General features: G+C 36.3%; 1 protein-coding gene across 1 annotated transcript in view; it reads right to left on the bottom strand.

Annotated features, from left to right (window-relative positions):
* Positions 1 to 22,303, bottom strand: part of large2 (LARGE xylosyl- and glucuronyltransferase 2) — a 110,480-nt gene extending 88,177 nt beyond the window's left edge. The window contains 1 exon segment of the mRNA XM_056479049.1: positions 22,136 to 22,303. The gene's annotated coding sequence lies outside the window, so the exon portion shown is untranslated.
* Positions 22,304 to 23,741: the final 1,438 nt, after the last annotated feature.

Raw genomic sequence — 23,741 nt, 5'->3', positions numbered from 1 at the left:
GTCTACATGTAAACAGCGATTTTGATTAATTTAATTCCATTAAGGTCATAATCGATCTAAAGAGAACTAAGACATGGGGAGTATTTAATATAAGACAGGGGGCGGTATGATGCCGCTCCTTTTTGCGCTACCAGCTGATCGCTTACCGTTTGTCAATAGGCTTGCTGCGTACGTTGGCGGACTTGTGACATGGAGCGGAGTGAACCGCACTGACGGGGTTTAAGTCTGGCAAAGAACGGTTCTAGAAAGCAGGTAAGACAAAAACTAAATCCAAAAAATAAACAAGTAAATAACAAGGATAGAATGGGGTAAAATCTAAAAATCAAGCTGCCTAGAGGGCTTTTCTTTTTCTGGATTGCTTTTGAAAACACTTGTCAGTTGGGTTTAGGAAAGGCGGAGGGTGGGTCAGTTGATCGGTCAGTCAGTCAGTCGACAGCGGCCTCTTGTGGATTTATGCGAGAACACCAGGTGCGAATGGCACTCGCAGGTAAAATTTAAGATCTAAAAAGTGTTCACAGCGGCCTCTGAAGGATTTACACAAAAACAGCAGCCGTAAACGGCGCTCGCAAGAGAAATTTAAGATCTCAAAAGGCTTACACAGCAGCCTCAGGTGGATTCACGAAAACAAGAACTGCAAAAACTTACCTCCTGGGACGTATTTGGCACTAGGGCTACGTATTTAAAATAAACCTGAGTTGAAATAAACACTAGTGAACGACAAAATTTGTCATTTGTTAATTAACCAATATTTTTTTAAAAGTGTATAGTAGGTGTGGAACTGATTTGAAGCCCCAGCGGGGGGAAAAGTACTCTGTTTGCTTGGGCACAGGTAAGCTGAAACCTGCCTTCTTCATGGCTGGCGGTCTGATCAGCAGCACATGAATCTCTCATCTGCTGCTTATTAATATTCTCTAAACAGAGACAGAGACCAAGGAGAAACCACAGATGACACAACATCACCTCAGGGCTCTTCTCCGTTTCTTGTGAGAGTAAAAAAAAAGGCACAAATTCTTCAACGTTGAGGTCACATTGAGTTTTAACTTTCACTTTTGGGTCTTATATTACAAAACCTGCCTCCAACCCACAAAAAAGAGCGCTAAAAAAACGCCACTTCAGCTAAATCTCCACATCTTTCTGAACAGCAAAAGCATGGCTTCTGTTTTTAATAGGTCACTTTGTTGAGGATCTTTATGACACAGGGCTTTTAAGAGGTGAAAGGCCTCCACCCGAATCCATTAAAAGAGAATGAGAGAGTAATAGCGCGAGTTAAAATAGGAAACAAAGTAGCGAGAGAGAAAGAGAGAGAGAGAGAGAGAGAGCTGGGTCAATGTAGGATAGCTGGACGGCTTTCATAACTGAACAGGCGAAGCTTTCTCTATAGGGACAGGTGCCCTAGTAAAACGGGAATTACTGTACTGAGCTGAAATACTATACATAACACTCAGCCCCCGCTGGCTTTTATAGCCTACATACTCAGCTCATCGGTACACGTTAAACCCGTGAGCCCCCTTTTAATGCACTCGGCTATTGATCGGGGTGAACAAACTGTCTATATGGACTCTTATCTGGAAAATTACACTTATCAGGACTTCCATGAATGTGTAAAAAGACACTCGGATGCATTATGTACACACTTTTTTGTGGAGAAATGTAGATAAAATGCTGTTGAGTAGTTGGGTGGTAGGAATTTGCATCAGCTTTTCAAGAAATGTTTCCATTTTTGTTTTGTTTTTTAGTTTGAAGCTGAGATAAATGTGTGTGTGTGTTAATGTCTGTTTTAAGAAAGTGCATTAGTGCCATCTACGTTTTCAGCAGCTATTGTTCTGGAGGTATTTTTCACATTTATTTTTTTTTAAACGTTGCATTGAAGTGTCTTATGTACCCTTATGGGGATGTTTTCAATCCCTCTGGGGTGATTTTGAGTATTAATTAGGGCATAACCTTTTCTGTGTTTCAGCAAATGTGATCATTTTTGGTGTTAAATCCAGCCTGATCTCACGAGAAAACGTAAGTATTTTACGTTTTATCAGTTTAGTGGCTAATTCGTACGAATTTGTACGAGTTCATTCGTACGAAATTGTACAATTTTAAAAATTTTAAATTTTATTTTTTTTTAGCAAATAGTACTAAATCGTACGAGTTAGATCGTACGAATTAGCCACTAAATCAAAAAGTTACGAATTGTCGTGAGACGTGTGTTGGTTATATGTCATTTTGACACATATATTGGGTAAATGCTTTGAAAGTAAAAAAATAAAATAAAATTTACCCTTTCGTTAGGACAAAAATATCCACTTAATTAAACTTCTGTAAAAATGCATCAGGTAAATATATATTTAAATTTTTTTCTTGCATAAATCTGTTAATACAACAGTTCTGTCTGGTTCTCATATCTGATTGGCTGATAACCGAGAGATATTAAAGCAATATCAGCACTCGTACAACCTCTTCTCCCTTGTGTATTACTCCGCTCATACGAGTGGCACGCAGAAGACTACAGTTTGACAAATATTGCAGCTGTTGGACAATATAAGTACTATGTTCTCTTTTGTACGTTGTAGTGCTGTATTTATACCATAGTAATCTGATAGTGTTTGCTTTGCTTTGGCTTTTTCTGGGTTAATTATTGTAATCTCCTGATTGAAACACAGAAATACTGGGAAATTTCTGTAGACTGAGGACATTTCATGCTCATTCAGCCTTATAATCTTAAAATGTGAACAAAATTACCTGTTTTGTCATCATTTAAGACATTACGCTAGAAAATAATTCAAACACTAGCTCTAAAGCAACGTTTGTGAAGTAGCTAAGGTTTCTGCTGTTCTGACGTCAGCTGCAGATGTGTATGAACGACAGAAGAGAGTAGTTCCTCGTACAAAAGGGATTTTGAAACTCGCCGTGTTCGATTTTCGTTTTTATATACACAATTATGCCATTGAACTGTTGTATAAGCACAATATCACACTCATAGCAGTGCAACATGGCTGCATATCGTCACTGGTGGGACACTAAGGCACTCGGCCTGCAGCCTCGAGCCAATGCACGCCTTCCACCAGTGCTGATATACAGCCATATCGCACTGCTACTCTATCGCACTGATATTGCTCATTAATCAACCTCAGTCATGATCAAAAGTACCAAATGCTTTAAATAATAACAGGATTTTAACTCTTTAATTTCCCAATTCATAAATGATGTCAGTGATTTGGTGAAAAAACACACAAACAATGACTTATTTTCAATGTAAAAATTATTGTGGACTGGATTTTTAAAGCTTTTTATCACAGTCTTGGACATGTGAAAGATTAAGAACAACATTGGCTTTGATGCATTGTTAGTTTTTGTGCAGCTTAATATTTAAAAAATTTTACTGTTCGTGGCTGTTTTTGCCCCATGAACTTCCATCATTCCACTCCCATCATTAATCATGCATTCTTTATTGTTGATGGTTTTCCCTCTTGGTAAGAGGTCAAATTTGTAAAAATGTTTACTGTTGATCATCAGCACCATTAACCAACATCGGCTCATTATATACATTTCTGGAGATTCTGCAAATTATGTAGCCAGAAATGCGTATGGCTGCATTTCGTCTTAAAAACCAACGATACGGGGCAGTCTGATGCTGTTCTATTTTGCGCTACCAGCTGACCGCTTACCTCCATATGGACGGCTTTTCCGCTTTTACGTTTGTCCAGTAGCTCGCCATGTTCGTCTACTGAATTGAGACCCAGACGGGAGTTGACCATGACGACGGGGTTCGAATATGGCAAAGAACGGTTCCAGAAAGCAGGTAAGACATAAACAGAAGCCAAAAAATTTAATAAACAAGTAAATAACTGGGTGAGAATGTGGTAAAATCTGAAAACGTGGTAAAAATCAGGCGAGGGCTTTTCTTTTCTGGATCGCTTTTTAAAACTGTTGGTTGGGTTTAGGGAAGGGGGTGGGCGGGTCAATCGGTGCTTTTGAAAACACTATTGGTTGGATTTAGGGAAGGAGGAGGGTGGGTCAGTCGATCAGTCAGTCAGTCAGTCAACAGCGGCCTCTGGTGGATTTAAATGAGAACAGCATGTGCGAATGGCACTCGCGAGAGAAATTTGAGATCTGCGGATGATAATGCCATTAAAATTGAAGTGAATTTCTGCATGGAGGAGCCCTGGAATTATATCGCCGTTGCCCTTTTAAATGAGGGACTTTGAAATGGTGAATATAATCAGAGATGAGATCCCTTTGATTAAAGCACAATCACTCCAGCACTGCACACACACACACACACACACACACACACACACACACACACACACGCACACACACACACACACACACACACACAATGTTTAACTGCTATTTCTGAATAACTAGAAAGCTCGCTTTTTAATCATAGGAAAATTATACTTCTTGCAAGATATCAAAATGGCATCCAGTACAATGCTATGGCTGTATTATACTGGTTAATAGCTAAGATTGGAGACCATTATATATATATATATATATATATATATATATATATATATATATTGTTATATTGGATGAATATCGTTTGATATTTAATTGCTAATGCTGATAGCACTGTTAATAATGATAATATAATACCAGTACATGATAATTGTGCTATTTAAAATATAAATGCACTTTTATTATGTTATATATAGGAACATGGTGTTAAAAAAGTGATTAGTTGACCTTACTTAAAGTGAGTAAACCTTGTTGCATTAAAATAAAATTAACTATGTGCATAATTATAAAAATTAAGTCAACTTAAAGGTGCTGTATGTAAGTTTTTGACTCTTTAAAGCATTAAAACGCCATAAAATGTTTGCAGATATTTGAGAAACATGCCAAGTGAACATTCTTGTTTATCTGAAAAACAATGCTGAAGTCAGATATTCTGCTTTGAAAATGTGCGTTACGTGCCGAAATGTAACATATTTGGTGAAAAAACACACAAACAATGACTTATTTTCAATGTAAAAATTATTGTGGACTGGATTTTTAAAACTTTTTATCACAGTCTTGGACATGTGAAAGATTAAGAACAACATTGGCTTTGATGCATTGTTAGTTTTTGTGCAGCTTAATATTTAAAAAATTTTTCTCCCTAATTTACTGTTCGTGGCTGTTTTTGCCCCATGGACTTCCATCATTCCACTCCCATCATTAATCATGCATTCTTTATTGTTGATGGTTTTCCCTCTTGGTAAGAGGTCAAATTTGTAAAAATGTTTACTGTTGATCATCAGCACCATTAACCATCACCGGCTCATTATATACATTTCTGGAGATTCTGCAAATTATGTAGCCAGAAATGCGTATGGCTGCATTTCGTCTTAAAAACCAACGATACGGGGCAGTCTGATGCTGTTCTATTTTGCGCTACCAGCTGACCGCTTACCTCCATATGGACGGCTTTTCCGCTTTTACGTTTGTCCAGTAGCTCGCCATGTTCGTCTACTGAATTGAGACCCAGACGGGAGTTGACCATGACGACGGGGTTCGAATATGGCAAAGAACGGTTCCAGAAAGCAGGTAAGACATAAACAGAAGCCAAAAAATTTAATAAACAAGTAAATAACTGGGTGAGAATGTGGTAAAATCTGAAAACGTGGTAAAAATCAGGCGAGGGCTTTTCTTTTCTGGATCGCTTTTTAAAACTGTTGGTTGGGTTTAGGGAAGGGGGTGAGCGGGTCAATCGGTGCTTTTGAAAACACTACTGGTTGGATTTAGGGAAGGAGGAGGGTGGGTCAGTCGATCAGTCAGTCAGTCAGTCAACAGCGGCCTCTGGTGGATTTAAGTGAGAAAAGCATGTGCGAATGGCACTCGCGAGAGAAATTTGAGATCTGAAAAAGTGTACAGAGCGGCCTTTGGCGGATTCGCAAAAACAAAAACTGCAAAAAAACATACCTCCTGCATGGGACGTTTTTGGCACTCTCCAGACATGGATATAGGCATAAGTTTTCAGAATGAGCATGGGTTGCAATTAACCCTTTCGATAACCCTTTAGAAAAAAAATGCTTAGTTTCTGGATTTTCTATGTAATTATATAGTTTGTTTTGTTAGTTAAACAGAAATTGGAGGGGAAAATACAGGAGAGCTAACAATTATGTATATATAATAATATATACATAAAATATTTACATATATACATAGTCAAATTTTCATTTTGAAATATTTTTTTATACATTTTTCATAGATTTATTGTTTAGAGTAAGCACACTCAATAACAATGTACCTTTATGCACTCCAAAGTGTTATATAAATGCAGTATCACACTCTCATTCGAGGTCCTGGACTGTCGACTCTATGTCCTTGAGCAAAGTACCTTCATGTTACAGTGGGATTGTTCCTGTGACAACTGTATAAAACGTCTGCTCTATTACTGAGCAGAATATTTAACCTGTTCACCTCTGTCTTTGTCGTGCTCATGTTCTGCTGGTGAACAGGACAGGTGAGAGCAGCTCCTCTGCTGCTGTCAGTCAGCGGATGATAATGCCATTAAAATTGAAGTGAATTTCTGCATGGAGGAGCCCTGGAATTATATCGCCGTTGCCCTTTTAAATGAGGGACTTTGAAATGGTGAATATAATCAGAGATCCCTTTGATTAAAGCACAATCACTCCAGCACTGCACACACACACACACACACACACACACACACACACACACACACACACACACACACACACACACACACAATGTTTAACTGCTATTTCTGAATAACTAGAAAGCTCGCTTTTTAATCATAGGAAAATTATACTTCTTGCAAGATATCAAAATGGCATCCAGTACAATGCTATGGCTGTATTATACTGGTTAATAGCTAAGATTGGAGACCATTATATATATATATATATATATAGTTATATTGGATGAATATCGTTTGATATTTAATTGCTAATGCTGATAGCACTGTTAATAATGATATTATAATACCAGTACATGATAATTGTGCTATTTAAAATATAAATGCACTTTTATTATGTTAATTATAGAAACATGGTGTTAAAAAAGTGATTAGTGGACCTTACTTAAAGTGAGTAAACCTTGTTGCATTAAAATTAAATTAACTATGTGCATAATTATAAAAATTAAGTCAACTTAAAGGTGCTGTATGTAAGTTTTTGACTCTTTAAAGCATTAAAACGCCATAAAATGTTCACATGCCAAGTGAACATTCTTGTTTATCTGAAAAACAATGCTGAAGTCAGATATTCTGCTTTGAAAATGTGCGTTACGTGCCGAAATGTAAGTCTTTGTTTTGGTACTTTTAACCCACCCAATGCCAGTTTAGCCAATTATATTTCAGCACCCCGGGTTGCCTTGTTGGAAAACCACGTATTTCATTCATTCATTCATTCATTCATTCATTCATTCAGAAAGGCTCTCAAAGCATGTGCCCTTGACCGAAATGCAACCTCCGGTGGACAGTAGCAGACTCAGAGTCGCAGATTCAGAGTTCCACATGAGGTTATTAATTAGCAAATAATATAAATATTAAGATAAACAATAGGTGAGCAGGTGACATTGTAACTGTGTGTCCTAACAACACGCTACGTGCTTTATGACAGAAATTTTAATACAGCCATTCAGATGCACAGAATAGAATGGTAAGGTTTATAATCTAATTATTAGATATGAAACCTCTTTAACATTATTCAATGTACATGCTGAATCACTGTCATGCGTTGTCTTGCACTGAGTCACAGTTGTAAAGTTCAATTTCAAATGGTTTATTTTATTTTCAAGATCTGAGGTGAACTATCTGCTGCTGCTTTCAGTAGTATGGCAATAAAAGTCATGTAAAATGGCATTCAAACTCACATTATTAGCATTTAAAACTGAATAAAGCACATAAGGTGTACCTGAGCTGATCAGTCAGTTTTCTGTTGTTTAGCTGCAAGAAATAGAAGCCGTTTCTAATATAGCAATTTGAGGTGTTGGTTAGAACAAAAACTCCTTTTAATATGGAAAATATCACGTGTCGTTGCTTTTATATAGGACACGATTTAAATCAGCCTTTAGGCTCGATAGTCAGACTTGCTCGGTCGTCAATCTGGCAACCAGCGCTTGCATTGGTTTTGATATAGGAATGCAATACCTAGTTCAACCACTGGGTTTCAAACTTATATACTGCATCTTTAATGCTGCGTTCACACCAGACATGTAGCGTGAGTGATGTACATGTTAAGTCAATGCAAAGTCGCGAATAGAAGGTGAATGAGGCGGCGTGAACGTCACGATTCGCGTGAAGTAGTGCGAGTTGAGCGTTTAGCGCGATTGACGAGCTTAATGCGCATATAGCACAAATCACTCGAGTTGGAAAATCTGAATTTTAGCAGACATTCGTGCCACGTTAACCAATCAGGAGCTATCTCTTGTAGGGGAGTGATTATGACGTAGCGCCTGTTGTTGGTGTATGAGGGAACAATCCTCATCAAACTGGACTTGGCTCAGTCAGAAGCACCGCTAAAAGCTTCCATCATCCAGGTTAAGTTTCTGGAGGAGTTTATGAGCTCACAGAGATAGGTGCACCTCAGAATGGATCTGGTGGACTCAGGCACAATTCCAAACAAATCAACGCTGTTTTACTGTCTAAAGCACATAAACACAGCTATTCTCTCATTAAATTCCAGGTTAGCCATTTAGTAAGGAAGCTAAAGACACCAAGTAGACAGAAGCCCCGCCCACGAATGAAGAAGATTTGACGTACGAATGGAGCGAGTAAACTCAAAATGTTCACGCGTCTGTTTACACGTTTATTCATGCGTACCGCATCTGGTGTGAACACAGCATGACAGTTAAAATGGGTTTACTCACTTTTTTAAGTGGTCAACTTGTTGCTTTTAACACTGGAACTAGCATACCACTTGAACATAGCAGTCATTCCGCCGTTTCTCATTTAAGACGTCATATTTACTTTCAAAGCTTCTATTGAGATATTAAAATGAAGCTTTGAATGTCTGTCATCACATTTAATTAAGTCATCACCCTTAAAATACAGCTTATAAATGGCTTCTATAATTCGGGAGGGCTAATAATTCTGACTTCAACTGTAAGTAGTTTGAAAAAGCAGCAAAAATCTTATTCAGTGTGCTAGACTGATTCCAGCCGCTGTATTTGTGAAATGATTCATAATTGCTCCTTTCTGTGATCACTGATTTGTTGTACACCACCACCACAAAAACAGTAGACGAATCGAGCCATCAGATCATTAACGCTCCACACTAACGAGGACGAATCTCTCGGCGTGAATGAACTTCAAAGATCTGAAGACGGAACCGCACAAACCCGGGTTCGAGATGTCTCTTTCCATCTATAAGCCACCGGAGGAGAACTGACAGCCATTAAGAACTTCTCTCCAGTGGCTCTGAAGCGAGGGATCGTGGGATATCACTCATAAAGACCCCCAGTCTGATACTCGCTGCATTAGGGGGCTAATCTTCAAAAACACTGCTCTCTCCCACCCTCACTCAATCCCTCTCCTTCCACTTAATATCTCCTCACATGCTGCACTTGTCCCTTTGAGGCCTGAAATCCGGCTAATCTTTCTCTCTTCCAAGCCAGGAAACCAAATCAGCTTCTATCTCTTAGTGTCTTATAGTAAAAAAGTGTGTGTGTGTGTGTGTGTGTGTGTGTGTGTGTGTGTGTGTGTGTGTGTGTGTGTGTGTGTGTGTGTGTGTGTGTGTGTGTGCGCGCGCAATACAGATTCAGACAGAGTGATAGATGATAATGAGAAAGAGAGAGCTACCATCCGTGAGACATGTAGCGCTTTAAGAAGTCTCGTGCTGCACGTGCTGTAGCTGAGCTTCACAAATGCTTCAGTCCTCAGGAGCAGAGTTTTAAATTACTGGCAGACACCTTGATTATGAAGATTTTGGGTTTTTTAGATTTTGCAAGCAGACAAATGATGATCTTTTGTATTTCAATATGTAAGGGATAAAGTATATCCAGAAGGTTGTTTTCATAGAATAAAATCTGACAGGGAGCCACACGCAAAGCGGAGTACTATTGTATAAGAGCTTTATTCTGTGAAAACAACCTCCTGGATGCTCTTTATACCAGTTCTTACATGGCTTCTTGCCACAAAACATAAAAATTAGACACAAAACTTTGTTCTAAGCAGTAATAGTTTATTAAGTCTTTAATTAAACACTATGAAGACAGAAACAGTTGACGAACTTGCACATTATATGTCACAAGATGGTGCCAAACAGCCAAAAATACAAAGCTGACAGAACATCTGATGGAGCATATACTAACTTGTGCATTTCTCAGTCACAAGTTGGTGTCAAACAGTCAAAAATGCAAAGCTGAGAGAAACAGCTGATGAAGCATACATTAACTTGCACATTGTTCAGTCACGAAACGATGCCAAACAGCCAAAAACACAAAGCTGACAGAACATCTGATGGAGCATATACTAACTTGTGCATTATTCAGTCCCAAGAATGGGTCAAACAGTTAAAAACGCAAAGCTGACAAACAGCTGATGGAGCATACACTAACTTGCACATTGTTCAGTCAAAAGATGGCATCAAGCAGTCAAAGAACCCAAAGCAGACAGAAGTAGCTGATGGAGTATAGACTAATTGGTACATTATTCAGTCATAAGATGGCACCAAACAGTCAAAAACACAAAACTGACAGAAACAGCTGATGGAGCATACACTAACTTGCGCATTATATGCCACAAGATGGCATCAAACAGTCAAAAAACCCAATGCAGACAAAAAAAGCTGATGGAGCATACACTAACTTGTGCATTATATGCCACAAGATGGGGTCAAACTATCAAAAAACCCAATGCAGACAGTAAAAAGCTGATAGAGCATACACTAACTTTTGCATTATTCAGTCACAAGATCGCGGCAAACAGTCAAAAACGCAAATCTGACAAAAACAGCTGATGAAGCATACACTAACTTGTGCAATATTCTGTCACAAGATGGAGCCAAATGGTCAAAAACAAAGCTGACAAAACAGCTGATGGAGCACACATTAACTTGTGCATTATTCAGTCACAAGATGGCGGCAAACAGTCAAAAACGCAAAGCTGACAAAAACCGCTGATGAAGCATACACTAACTTGTGCATTATTTAGTCACAAGATGGCGGCAAACGGTCAAAAACACAAAGCTGACAAAACAGCTGATGGAGCACACACTAACTTGGGCATTATTCAGTTACAAGATGGCGGCAAACAGTCAAAAACACAAAGTAACAGAAACAACTGATGGAGCATGCACGAATTTGCACAATATATGTCACAAGACAGCATCAAACAGTCAAAAATGCAAAACTGATAGAAATAGCTGATGAAGCATACACTAACTTGTGCATTATACTTCACAAGATGGTGCCAAACAGTCAAAAACGCAAAGCTGACAAAAACTGCTGATGAAGTGTACACTAACTTGTGCATTATTCAATCACAAGATGGTGCCAAACAGTCAAAAATGAAAAACTGACAGAAATAGCTGATGGAGCATACCCTAATTTGTGCATTATACATCACAAGTTAGCGCCAAATAGTCAAAAACGCAAAGCTAACAGTAACAGGTGACGGAGCATACACTAATCTGTGCATTATACATCACAAGAAGGTGCCAAACAGTTAAAAATGAAAAACTGACAGATATAGCTGATGGAGCATACCCTAATTTGTGCATTATACATCACAAGATAACGCCAAATGATCAAAACCGTAATGCTGACAGAACATCTAATGTTGCATACAATAACTTGTGCATTATTCAGTCACAAGTTGGTGTCAAACAGTCAAAAACACAAAGCTGAGAGAAACAGCTGATGGAGCATACATTAACTTGCACATTGTTCAGTCACGAAATGGTGCCAAACTGTCAAAAACCCAAAGCTGACAAACAGCTGATGGAGCATACACTAACTTGTGCATTATTCAGTCCCAAGATGGTGTCAAGCAGTCAAAACGCAATGCTGACAGTAATAAATGAAGGAGCATACACTAACTTGTGCTTTATACATCACAAGATGGTGTCAAACAGTCAAAAATGCAAAGCTGAGAGAAACAGCTGATGAAGCATACATTAACTTGCACATTGTTCAGTCACGAAACGATGCCAAACAGCCAAAAACACAAAGCTGACAGAACATCTGATGGAGCATATACTAACTTGTGCATTATTCAGTCCCAAGAATGGGTCAAACAGTTAAAAACGCAAAGCTGACAAACAGCTGATGGAGCATACACTAACTTGCACATTGTTCAGTCAAAAGATGGCATCAAGCAGTCAAAGAACCCAAAGCAGACAGAAGTAGCTGATGGAGTATAGACTAATTGGTACATTATTCAGTCATAAGATGGCACCAAACAGTCAAAAACACAAAACTGACAGAAACAGCTGATGGAGCATACACTAACTTGCGCATTATATGCCACAAGATGGCATCAAACAGTCAAAAAACCCAATGCAGACAAAAAAAGCTGATGGAGCATACACTAACTTGTGCATTATATGCCACAAGATGGGGTCAAACTATCAAAAAACCCAATGCAGACAGTAAAAAGCTGATAGAGCATACACTAACTTTTGCATTATTCAGTCACAAGATCGCGGCAAACAGTCAAAAACGCAAATCTGACAAAAACAGCTGATGAAGCATACACTAACTTGTGCAATATTCTGTCACAAGATGGAGCCAAATGGTCAAAAACAAAGCTGACAAAACAGCTGATGGAGCACACATTAACTTGTGCATTATTCAGTCACAAGATGGCGGCAAACAGTCAAAAACGCAAAGCTGACAAAAACCGCTGATGAAGCATACACTAACTTGTGCATTATTTAGTCACAAGATGGCGGCAAACGGTCAAAAACACAAAGCTGACAAAACAGCTGATGGAGCACACACTAACTTGGGCATTATTCAGTCACAAGATGGCGGCAAACAGTCAAAAACACAAAGTAACAGAAACAACTGATGGAGCATGCACGAATTTGCACAATATATGTCACAAGACAGCATCAAACGGTCAAAAATGCAAAACTGATAGAAATAGCTGATGAAGCATACACTAACTTGTGCATTATTCAATCACAAGATGGTGCCAAACAGTCAAAAATGAAAAACTGACAGAAATAGCTGATGGAGCATACCCTAATTTGTGCATTATACATCACAAGTTAGCGCCAAATAGTCAAAAACGCAAAGCTAACAGTAACAGGTGACGGAGCATACACTAACCTGTGCATTATACATCACAAGAAGGTGCCAAACAGTTAAAAATGAAAAACTGACAGAAATAGCTGATGGAGCATACCCTAATTTGTGCATTATACATCACAAGATAACGCCAAATGATCAAAACCGTAATGCTGACAGAACATCTAATGTTGCATACAATAACTTGTGCATTATTCAGTCACAAGTTGGTGTCAAACAGTCAAAAACACAAAGCTGAGAGATACAGCTGATGGAGCATACACTAACTTGCACATTGTTCAGTCACGAAATGGTGCCAAACTGTCAAAAACCCAAAGCTGACAAACAGCTGATGGAGCATACATTAACTTGTGCATTATTCAGTCCCAAGATGGTGTCAAGCAGTCAAAACGCAATGCTGACAGTAATAAATGAAGGAGCATACACTAACTTGTGCTTTATACATCACAAGATGGCGCCAAACAGTCAAAAACGCAAAGGTGACAAACGAAACCGGATGAATAAAACAAACTATAACCTACGTATTAAGACGGCAACAAACAGGCAAAAACAGTAAGATAAGCAGATGCATATGAATGTGGATGTGAGAATATGGATTTGAACGTATTCATTGATGGTCAAGGTGATTCTCAGTTCTCAGATGAGCCTGTGTTATTTTGCGGTTATTTTCTTGATAATGTCGCTATGAAATTTCATACTATGAAATGTCACCAGTGACAGCAGAATGGAGTATTTCAGACAGCTGTGTAATAAATCATGATAATGAACATGAAAAATATGTATTATTTATACAATTATTTAGACTGCTTTTTAAGAATATTCACATTGTGTTTGCAGTGCCGTTCATAACAACACCAGATGCTAGGATACTAAATACTGTTAAAATTCAGTTGCATTTTTTTAAATTAATCTCAACATAGTAACTAATAATACTGACGTTTTTTTAACTGTTGATTTTAATCTATTAACTAGCGTTTAGTAAGGCGTCATTGTAAAGTGTTACGTATTATGTCTTAACGTTTTACAATTTAATATGGTGAAAGCATTTGTTTCCTCTGAACATGCATGTACAATTAAGCAATGCACTTTTTACAATACACAAGTGTTTTTGGGTGACACTTTAATTTAAGGTGACGTCATTACACATGCTCACTTACTATAGTAAATGCAATGAATTATGCATAATAACAAATTCTAACCCCAACAATACAATACCTGCATTTAATGAATGAATTAATATTACTCCACAGTTAATTTATCCATAGCATTAAGCACTACATTCATATAGGAACAAACTAGAAGTACAACATCACCACATTAACATATAACTACTTAAATATTAACATATTCAGGAATAGTCTAATCATGAAAAGGTCAGTGACAATGACTGATATGTAGATCAAGATAATGAGTAATTTGTGAAATCTTAGTAGGTCAGTTGAGAAATGTAATTTACACATGCACAAGCAGTTTATACAGTAAGAGAAAGAGTTGACTGAAATAAATAATGATCAGAGATTTAGACCACCGGCAGAGAAACCTACATGTTCCAACTGGAGCAGTCTATATGCTTTACTCAGCAGTTCTTTTCTTTGAGCCAGGCCTATTTCTGACATATTGGGGTTTCATTTGAACTGAAACTGAACAGATAGAAACTTATAGATAGTGCAAAAGATATGTTATTTTTCAATTCATAGGTGTCAGATGAGGCACTTTTGAGTCCACATTAAATCAAAGGCTGCATTTAAACTGCAGATCTTGATGGTCAATTCCGATTTTGGGACTGTATATGATTTTTTTGATGACCTGCTTACATCATCTTTTAAAAGTGACTCGTATTCGATCGCCTGCATTTACACAGCAAAGGCGCAATGACCAGGAAAAAAAAGAGCGGGCGCTGACTAACAGCTGATAATTAAAAAGTGCTCTTTTCTCTATTGCTGTATGAAATCTGCTCGCAGCTTTTGACAAGCTGTTTTACTATAGTTTATGACAGAAAGATTCTCATTTGGCCGTCTTCTTTTGATATATAGGCTTTTTTAAAAACCTTTAGGCATCTTAACGTAATGTCCATGGCTTGATTTATGCACGTGATGTATGCACTAGTTTTATATTAGTTTATATTAGTTACGTAGCGGACATTGCGCTCTCTCGCTCTCGTTTACATGCTTAAATTCCTGTGCTATATGCAGGGGCGTCGCTAGACCCAATTCACTGGGGCACGTGCCCCAGTGAAAATCTCCAGTGCCCCAGTAAATGATTTACATCAATTATAAAGATATGATTTACTTCATATGCAAGTGTATTTATTAAGAGTAATTCCGAAATAAAGACGCTATTCTCTATGTGCAACCGAACCAACGCTGTTGAAAGCAGTGTAATCAAAAAGCAAACTGACGCGTCCCCGCGTGTGCGCAGAGAACACGCGCGCCTCTTGCACGCGCTGCTCTTCTTCTGCGAGTCCCGGTAGTTAACATGCGCGCCAAAAAAGCAGGCTGCTTGTTACGCGCCGCTCATTTGTTGTAAAACCAGCGTAACAGCCTTTTTTGTTTTGCAAGTGGACAAAACTAAAGTTTAAACAATATGATGGTGACCTTACTAAGCATGCCTCCTGATAGATTTATTTTGTATGAAGCAAAATGGAGGGATGAGGAGTCAGGGAGGTAAGACTTAACAAACCCAATTATCTGCCATGTGTCCAAGTCTACAAAAGATAAAGACATCTTTTTTTGTATTTTATTGAATTGTCAATAGAATTTCATTCAAATGAAATTAATATTTATGCAAAACTAATTTCTTAAATAATCTTAGCATCACTCCAGTTGTCTTAACATTGTTTTCCAGTTACATTTAAGATTATTTTGAAGAATAATTGTATAATAATAAGAATACTTTTATTTATAATAAATATAATATACATATGTATATTATATTTATTATAAATAAAAGGATTCTTATTATTATATAATTATTCTTCAAAATAATAGTGAATAATAATGTATTTATATATATATATATATATATATATATATATATATATATATATATATATATATATATATATATATATATATATATATATATAGTGTATTTTTATTTTTATTTATATATATATATATATATATATATATATATATATATATATATATATATATATATATATATATATTTATTATTTTTTTTTTGAAGTATGGGGGAAGGGGGTACGTGCCCCAGTAGAGCTTTATGTCTAGCAACGCCCCTGGCTATATGACAATATGAAAGCTGTTTAAGTCCTCGTGTATGAGATTTAAGGTGTGGGACTCTGCTGAAGTCTGTTCTTAAAAGAAAGAGTCAGACGCTATGGTTTTTAATGATGCGCGACTCGCATTGACAGGTGAAAATCCGATATACCTGCTTACACTGCAAACAGGAGAACACAGATCTGATTCATATCGGATAAATTTCCACATATGAACAAGGCCTGAATCTGATTTGAGTAAATCGGAATCCATGTGATTTGTTCTTGCTTACACGTACATGGGCCATATCCGATCTGTGCCACATTGGAATTGAGCCACTTGAACAGTGCAGTGTAAATGCAGCCAAAATGCCCAGAAGTAATGTTGGATACAAGACTCAGCATAAATAGGACACGCCGATGAATATGAATGAATAGTTTTATCAATTTGTCAGTGAATATAGGTAATATACAGTATTTTCGTGCATTTGAACAAAATGTATTAGTCACCGAACATCTTTTATAATAAAAATATAACATTTAAATTCATTTAAATTCCAAAAAAATTTCAAACTACAAAATTTTACATATTTTTTTGTTTATCTTGATTTTAAAATGTTTATTTCCTATTTTCCCCTTACATATTTTTTTGGGTGTACTAATTTTGGGCAGTATCATAAGTTACTTTGTAAGATTAGCTCCTGATTTAGCTTCAGTGCTGACGAATCTAATGTATATGCACAAATATCATATTGTAAAGCTTCCTATAGAAAACAATCATTTAAATGAGAGATTTGTGAGTGGTGGCGACGCAGTGGCGCAGTAGGTAGTGCTGTCGCCTCACAACAAGAAGGTCGCTGGTTCGAGTCTGGTCAGTTGGCATTTCTGTGTGGAGTTGGCATGTTCTCCCCATGTTCGCGTGGGATTCCTCCGGGTGCTACCGGTTTCCCCCACAGTCCAAAGACATGAGGTACAGGTAAATTTGGAAGGCTAAATTGTCTGTAGTGTATGAGTGTGAATGAGTGTGTATGGATGTTTCCCAGAGATGGGTTGCAGCTGGAAGGGCATCCGCTGCGTAAAACATATGCTGGATAAGATGGCGGTTCATTCTGCTGTGGTGACCCCTTTTCGACTAAGCCTAAAAGAAAATGAATGAATGAATGAATGATTTGTGAGTGGTGTACTGGTATGTGCTGAGCACCGTACATGGAAAGATATTACAAGTAATAATTTTGTCCTTAAAATAGTTTTTATAAAATTAAAAACTGCTTTTATTCTAGCTGAAATAACACAAACAACACTTTCCCCAGAAGAAAAAATATTATCAGACATACTGTGAAAATTTCCTTGCTCTGTTAAACAATATTTGGGAAATATTTAAAAATAAATAAATAAAAGGGGGGCTAATAATTCTGACTTCAACTGTATGTGTATATGACTCAATATATATATACATAGTTTATCGTACTCAGACCATTTGGTTTCAAAACTTAAATGGTTTGCTGCAATCAGTTTTCTCAAACAGTTTGAGTTAACTTAACTTATGGGGTTTTACAGTGTACATGCTAAATACTGTATTATAGCTGCAATCCTTCCATCGTGTTACTCAAGGACTCAGTCTGGTTGAAATTTGTGTGAACATATCTTTTCTTTCAAGGTCTTAAAAAACGAAACAAAACATTACGTGTAACCTCTGTGGCCTTCAGTGTGTTTGGAAACACTCATTATTTTTGTGACTGTGTTGTGAACTTATAATCTCTGTGCTGTTCAAGGATGCCAACCCTGTCTTGCAAATTAATCAGTGTGCCAAATTCCTCCCAGCTTCACTTCCATGCTGAAAACCAGTGACTCTGGTTAGAAATGTCCATTCATCTTAGTGCATTCAGGGTTTTTTCACCAGCAAAAAAACGTGTTTGTATAGTGTCTAAATGAATCATCGATCAACTCTGAAAGTTCATCAGCAAACAGATATTTCTTTCATTTTAAAAAAACGTACAAGAAAACAACAGATGAGGAGGGTCATTTCAGATAAAATTGGAGATGAAATAAGCCGATGAAGCAAATACATTTCAAGTATTTAAACATGAGCTCCCTTTGAAATTCCTCAGAAATGTCTTGCTTTACATCAGTTGGCACACTGAGGAAATCCAGGCTGAACTCAAAGCTCTTTTTAAGTCAGGCAAGCCAGCGTGAAGTCACATGACAAAAGTCCACACAGTTAATGACAATTAAAATGTAAATTATTAAGCCGTTGTCTTAAACATTACCATCCAAATGGTTACACAGGCCGACTGGGTGACAGACTAACCTGCTCTCTTCAGCCAGCCACACACACACTTGTGTATCTTTATTGGAACTTCCCATTGACATAATGATTTTAAACTGTACAAACTGTATATTATATCTCCCTACCCCTAAACAAAACCCTCACAGAAAACAATCTGACTTTTACATTTTCCAAATACTTGATTTTTGAGCTGTTTTCATCAAAACTATTTCACAAAAGGTCAAAATTGACTGGTATTGCTATACTTTGCGTATAAAGTAAGGAATACAAGGCAATACAAAATTGTACAGGTCTCCTTATTGGGACTTCCCATTGACGAACTGATTTTTATACTGTAAAGACTGTTAATTATATATTCCTACCCCTAAACAAAACCCTCACAATAAATGATCTGCATTTTATATCTTGTATTTTCAAAACACATCACACTGTACTCTAGATTTATAAGCTGTTTTCCTTGCAGGGACCAAAACAATTCCACATAAGATCAAAATTGACTGGTATTTCTATACTGGGTGGGACATTTGGTCCCCAAAATGTAAGAAATATAAGGAACACATACACACACGCAGGCACATGCACACTTAACTAGCCACATATTATTGACTTCTTCTGTTTTCATACAATTATAGATTCAAATATACCTAACCTAAACCTTAATGTGCATTTGCATTTTATAATAAAAATAACATCATATTGGAGGTACTTTTTTAATATATTCTTGATACATACTAATCTTTTTTAACAGAAATATTATTGAATAAATACATTATTATATGTTTATAAAATGAATGAAATATGAATGATTTCTGAAGGACCGTGTAAAACTGACTAGTAATAATGTTAAACATTCAGCTTTGTATTAGATTAATAAATTATTATTTTTAAATAAGTAAATTAATATTATTTAAAAAAGAAATTTACGATCAAATAAATGCAGCCTTGTTGAGGACAGATTTCTTAAAAAACGTAAAACAAATCTTAATGATATATTAGATAAACTTATGGAGAAATGAATCATACATAGCTTAATAAAATATCTAAAATAGTACTTTTTTATTATTATTTTTTACTTGAATTTTTTTGACAAAACTTTTAGAGGATATGTAAAAACAGCAGCAAAGTATAAAGAATTAAAGTGACAATTAATCAATATTTTTTGCAGCTCAAGACATTTCTGGTAAAAAAAACTAGGATTATGGAGAACTGACTGGTAATGAGGTTCAGCATTCAGCTTTGCATGAGATAAATAAACTGCATTTTTAAAATTAAGTAAATTGTTATTATGTATTAAATGCAGCCTTGTTGAGAAAAAGAGACTTTTTTTAAAAGCATAAAACAAATCCTAATGATATATTACATAAACGCATGCAAAAACTAAACATATCATGCTCATTAAATATCTAAAACAATACTTATATAATAATAATACTTCTAATACTAATTATTTTATTATTATTATTTTACATAATGTTAAATAACCAAAATCCTTTCCTAAACCTAACTAATATAAGAGAATGCAAGAGAAAAGTGTGATTACCTAGCATTACATTGCTTTTTGTGGAAGTGTGCTTCACTGGACTCGAGTGCTCAGTATCACAATAACAACATATACAATGTAAGCTACCGAGCAAACTGACCACACAAGAAAAGTTCATTTAGAGTTAGATAGGTGAGTCAAACGTATTCGATTATAAATCATAGACACCGTTAAGCTGGTTTGTAGTATTTATGTTGAGGTGTGCAAAGAACGTCACTAAAATAACACATTTTCACCAATAATATGTTCTTGTAAATATCATTAAAGTGAAAAGGAACAAAAGTTGTTGGTGTCATACTTTTTTGACAAAAATTCTAGATTGCTAATGGCTATAAACATAGTAACATTTAAAGCTTTAAAATGACAATCAATCAATATTAATTCTAAACATCTGACAACACTTTTCAAGCAAAAAAAAACTGCACTGTAAAAAAATGCTGGGTTCCACACAGTCGATTCGCGTTGGGACAACATGAATGAATTAAGTTACCTCATTAGTTTTTACAAATTTAAGTGGATTAAAGATAAAACAATGAAGTTTTCCCCAAAGAAATCAAAACTTATGTTGTTTCAGCACATTTTAAATAAGTTGAACAACAGCAAGTGTCATTTTATGAGTGTATTGTTATATTGTAGTTTCCAAAAAGTTTCCTCCAATAATACCCTGAAGTAACACAACCCCCTCACACACACAAAAAGACCTTAACTTACATGCAGCCTTGTTAAGAAGAGACTTTTTTTCAAGAACATAAAACAAATCTTAATGATATATTAGATAAACTTATGCAAAAAATTAAATGTACTGTGCTCATTAAATATCTAAAATAATACGTTTTTAATTAGTATATATTTTTTATTATTTTAAATAACCAAAATCCTTCCCTAAACACAACTAATAAATCAAATATAAGAGAAAAGTATTCATACGTAGTATTACATTGCTTTTATCTCTGTTGTGGAAGTGTGTTTCACTGGACTCAAACTCGAGTGCTCGACATCACAATTACAACATCATACAATGTGAGCTACTGTACCGAGCAAACTGACCACACCAGAAAAGTTCATTTATTGTTAGATAGGTGAGTCAAACGTATTCGATTATAGATCATAGACACCGTTAAGCTGGTTTGTGGTATTTATGTTGTGGTGTGCAAAGAACGTCACAAAATTTTTCACCAATAATGTGTTCTTGTAAATATTAATAGTGTGAAATAGAACAAAAGTTTTTAGCGTCATACTTTTTTATTTATTTTTTTCTAGACAAAGCGATTAGATGACAAATGGGTAAAAACATAGTAGCATAGTATGAAGATTTATGACAATGAATCAATATTAATTCTACATATCTGACAAGACTTTTCTAGTGAATAAAAATGTTCCACATATTTGATTTATGTTGGGAGAACATGTAGGAATTAAGTTAACCTATTAGTTTTTACAAATTTAAGTGGATCGAACATGAAACAATCAAGTTCTCCCAACAAAACCTCAAGAATTGTGTTGTTTCAGCTCATTTTAAATAAGTAGTTTGAACAAGTAACAACTAAAAAAATCTGAGTGTAGTTTCATCTAAAGTTTTCACCAATAATACCCTGAAGTAACACAACCCCCTTACACACACAAAAGACCTTAACTCAGCAAACACAACACACCCATTAGACAGCAAACACACACCTTCACACACATTCAAGTGGTGCAACGCCAGAGTCTCTCTGTACCACACTGCAACATGTACACAGAGGACAAAAAGAAGCAAAAGTGGGACAATACCTTGTGTTACAATGGCAGCCAGACTCATATCACAGAGGAGAAAAGAAAAAAAAAGCAAGAAAAAGGAGGCAGATACACAAAGCCAGCATTGAGAGAGCTGAAAGAACACACTTATCTTCACCTCTGCTCAGCGCCAAGGCCGAATCTCGCTCTCCTTGTCTTCTATGTTTTCTGTCGGCACTTTGACGAAACTCTGACAGACAAATAAAGTCACCGTGCAGGACATGCATGAGATTTTGAACTAGCAGCAAACTTTGAACCGCTCTCTACCTGTGTTGCTTCATGTGTGTGTGTGTGAGGGAAGGAGGAAAAAATAACTCCGCCTCCTTTTCCTTCCACCTCTTTCCCAACGTGCCACGGCAGGTTTATACATCCCACATTTAAGACTAATATAAATTACAAGAAAATACCTCCCTGCAAAAAAATGCTGGGTTCCACACAATTCCTTCATGTGGTCCTGACACAGATCATTATGTTAACTTAATATATTTGTTACAATTTTAAGTTGATTGAACATAAAATTAAGATATCCCACCATATAAAATTTCAAGAATTGTGTTGTTTCAGCTCATTTTAAATAAGTAGTTTGAACAGACAATCAGTATAAAATATTAATGGTTAATTTTTTTAATTCATATTAGCTCTGAATATAATATACTGTACATTGTGCTTTAAATGTCCCAGGAAATTAAAATAAAGCTTTTTTAGATTTAGATATCAGTGTTTTTAGTTTTTAAAGGAGTGGTCCACTACGCTATCATATATTAAACTTTAGTTGATGTGTAATGTAGCTGTGTGTAGCGTGTATTTTTGCAATTTTCATTTTTAAATTGAAGCAACTTAAATCCAAGTCAATCATATCCTAGTGATCAATAAAACTGTCATTGAAACATATGAGGCAGAATTGCTCAGTTCAGAAACAAATGATAGCATATAACAGCAAATAATCCAATAAAACCAGGTGTTATGGTTTAAAATACTATAGTAATTTATAGTAAAGGGAAATATTTAGGAATAAGCATTTAACAAATTAATTTGAGTACTTCACTGTTGTGTAGTTTAAAAACATTACAGTACTTACTATAAATTACTAAAGTATTTTTTGAGCACTGCATCAGAATTAACGTTATTGCATCTTCCATTAACCAAATTTCTTGTGTTAGCCTAATTAGTTGGCAACGTCCAGAGCGAGAGATGGCAGTAATGCACCAAAAAGTTTGTTGTCGATCACCGAAAAACAGGAAGAAGAAGCCATCATATGGATTTACTTTCAAGGGCTAAACACCAGCCTCACAGCCCTGTGAATGTCGGTGCTGTCACTTATTGATCCGCGATCAGTAAATGTCGCTTGTGTGAAAGCTACTGCGCTACTTTACTAATAAAATAGCTTCGCTATTGAAAAGCTTTTTGATTTAGAAAGTAGCGACGCTACCGCCACGCTACTGAGAAATGTAGTCAAGCTAGTAGCGTCACTACTTGTAGCGATGCTATTGCCCAACACTGATTATTAATGTATGATTTGTAGGCTTTGTTAGAATGAGACAACATTTCATTCATTTTCTTTTCGGCTTAGTCCCTTCATTAATCTGGGGTCGCCACAGTGGAATAAACTGCCGACTTATCCAGTATATGTTTTACGCAGCGGATGCCCTTCCAGCTGCAACCCATCACTGGGTAACATCCATACACACTCATTCACACACATACACTACGAACAATTTAGCTTA

Source organism: Danio aesculapii, chromosome 18, assembly GCF_903798145.1.
Source record: "Danio aesculapii chromosome 18, fDanAes4.1, whole genome shotgun sequence".
NCBI classification, from domain to species: Eukaryota; Metazoa; Chordata; class Actinopteri; order Cypriniformes; family Danionidae; genus Danio; species Danio aesculapii.
The sequence above is the reverse complement of the archived record's forward strand: the minus strand, read 5'-3'. Positions and strand labels throughout refer to the sequence as shown.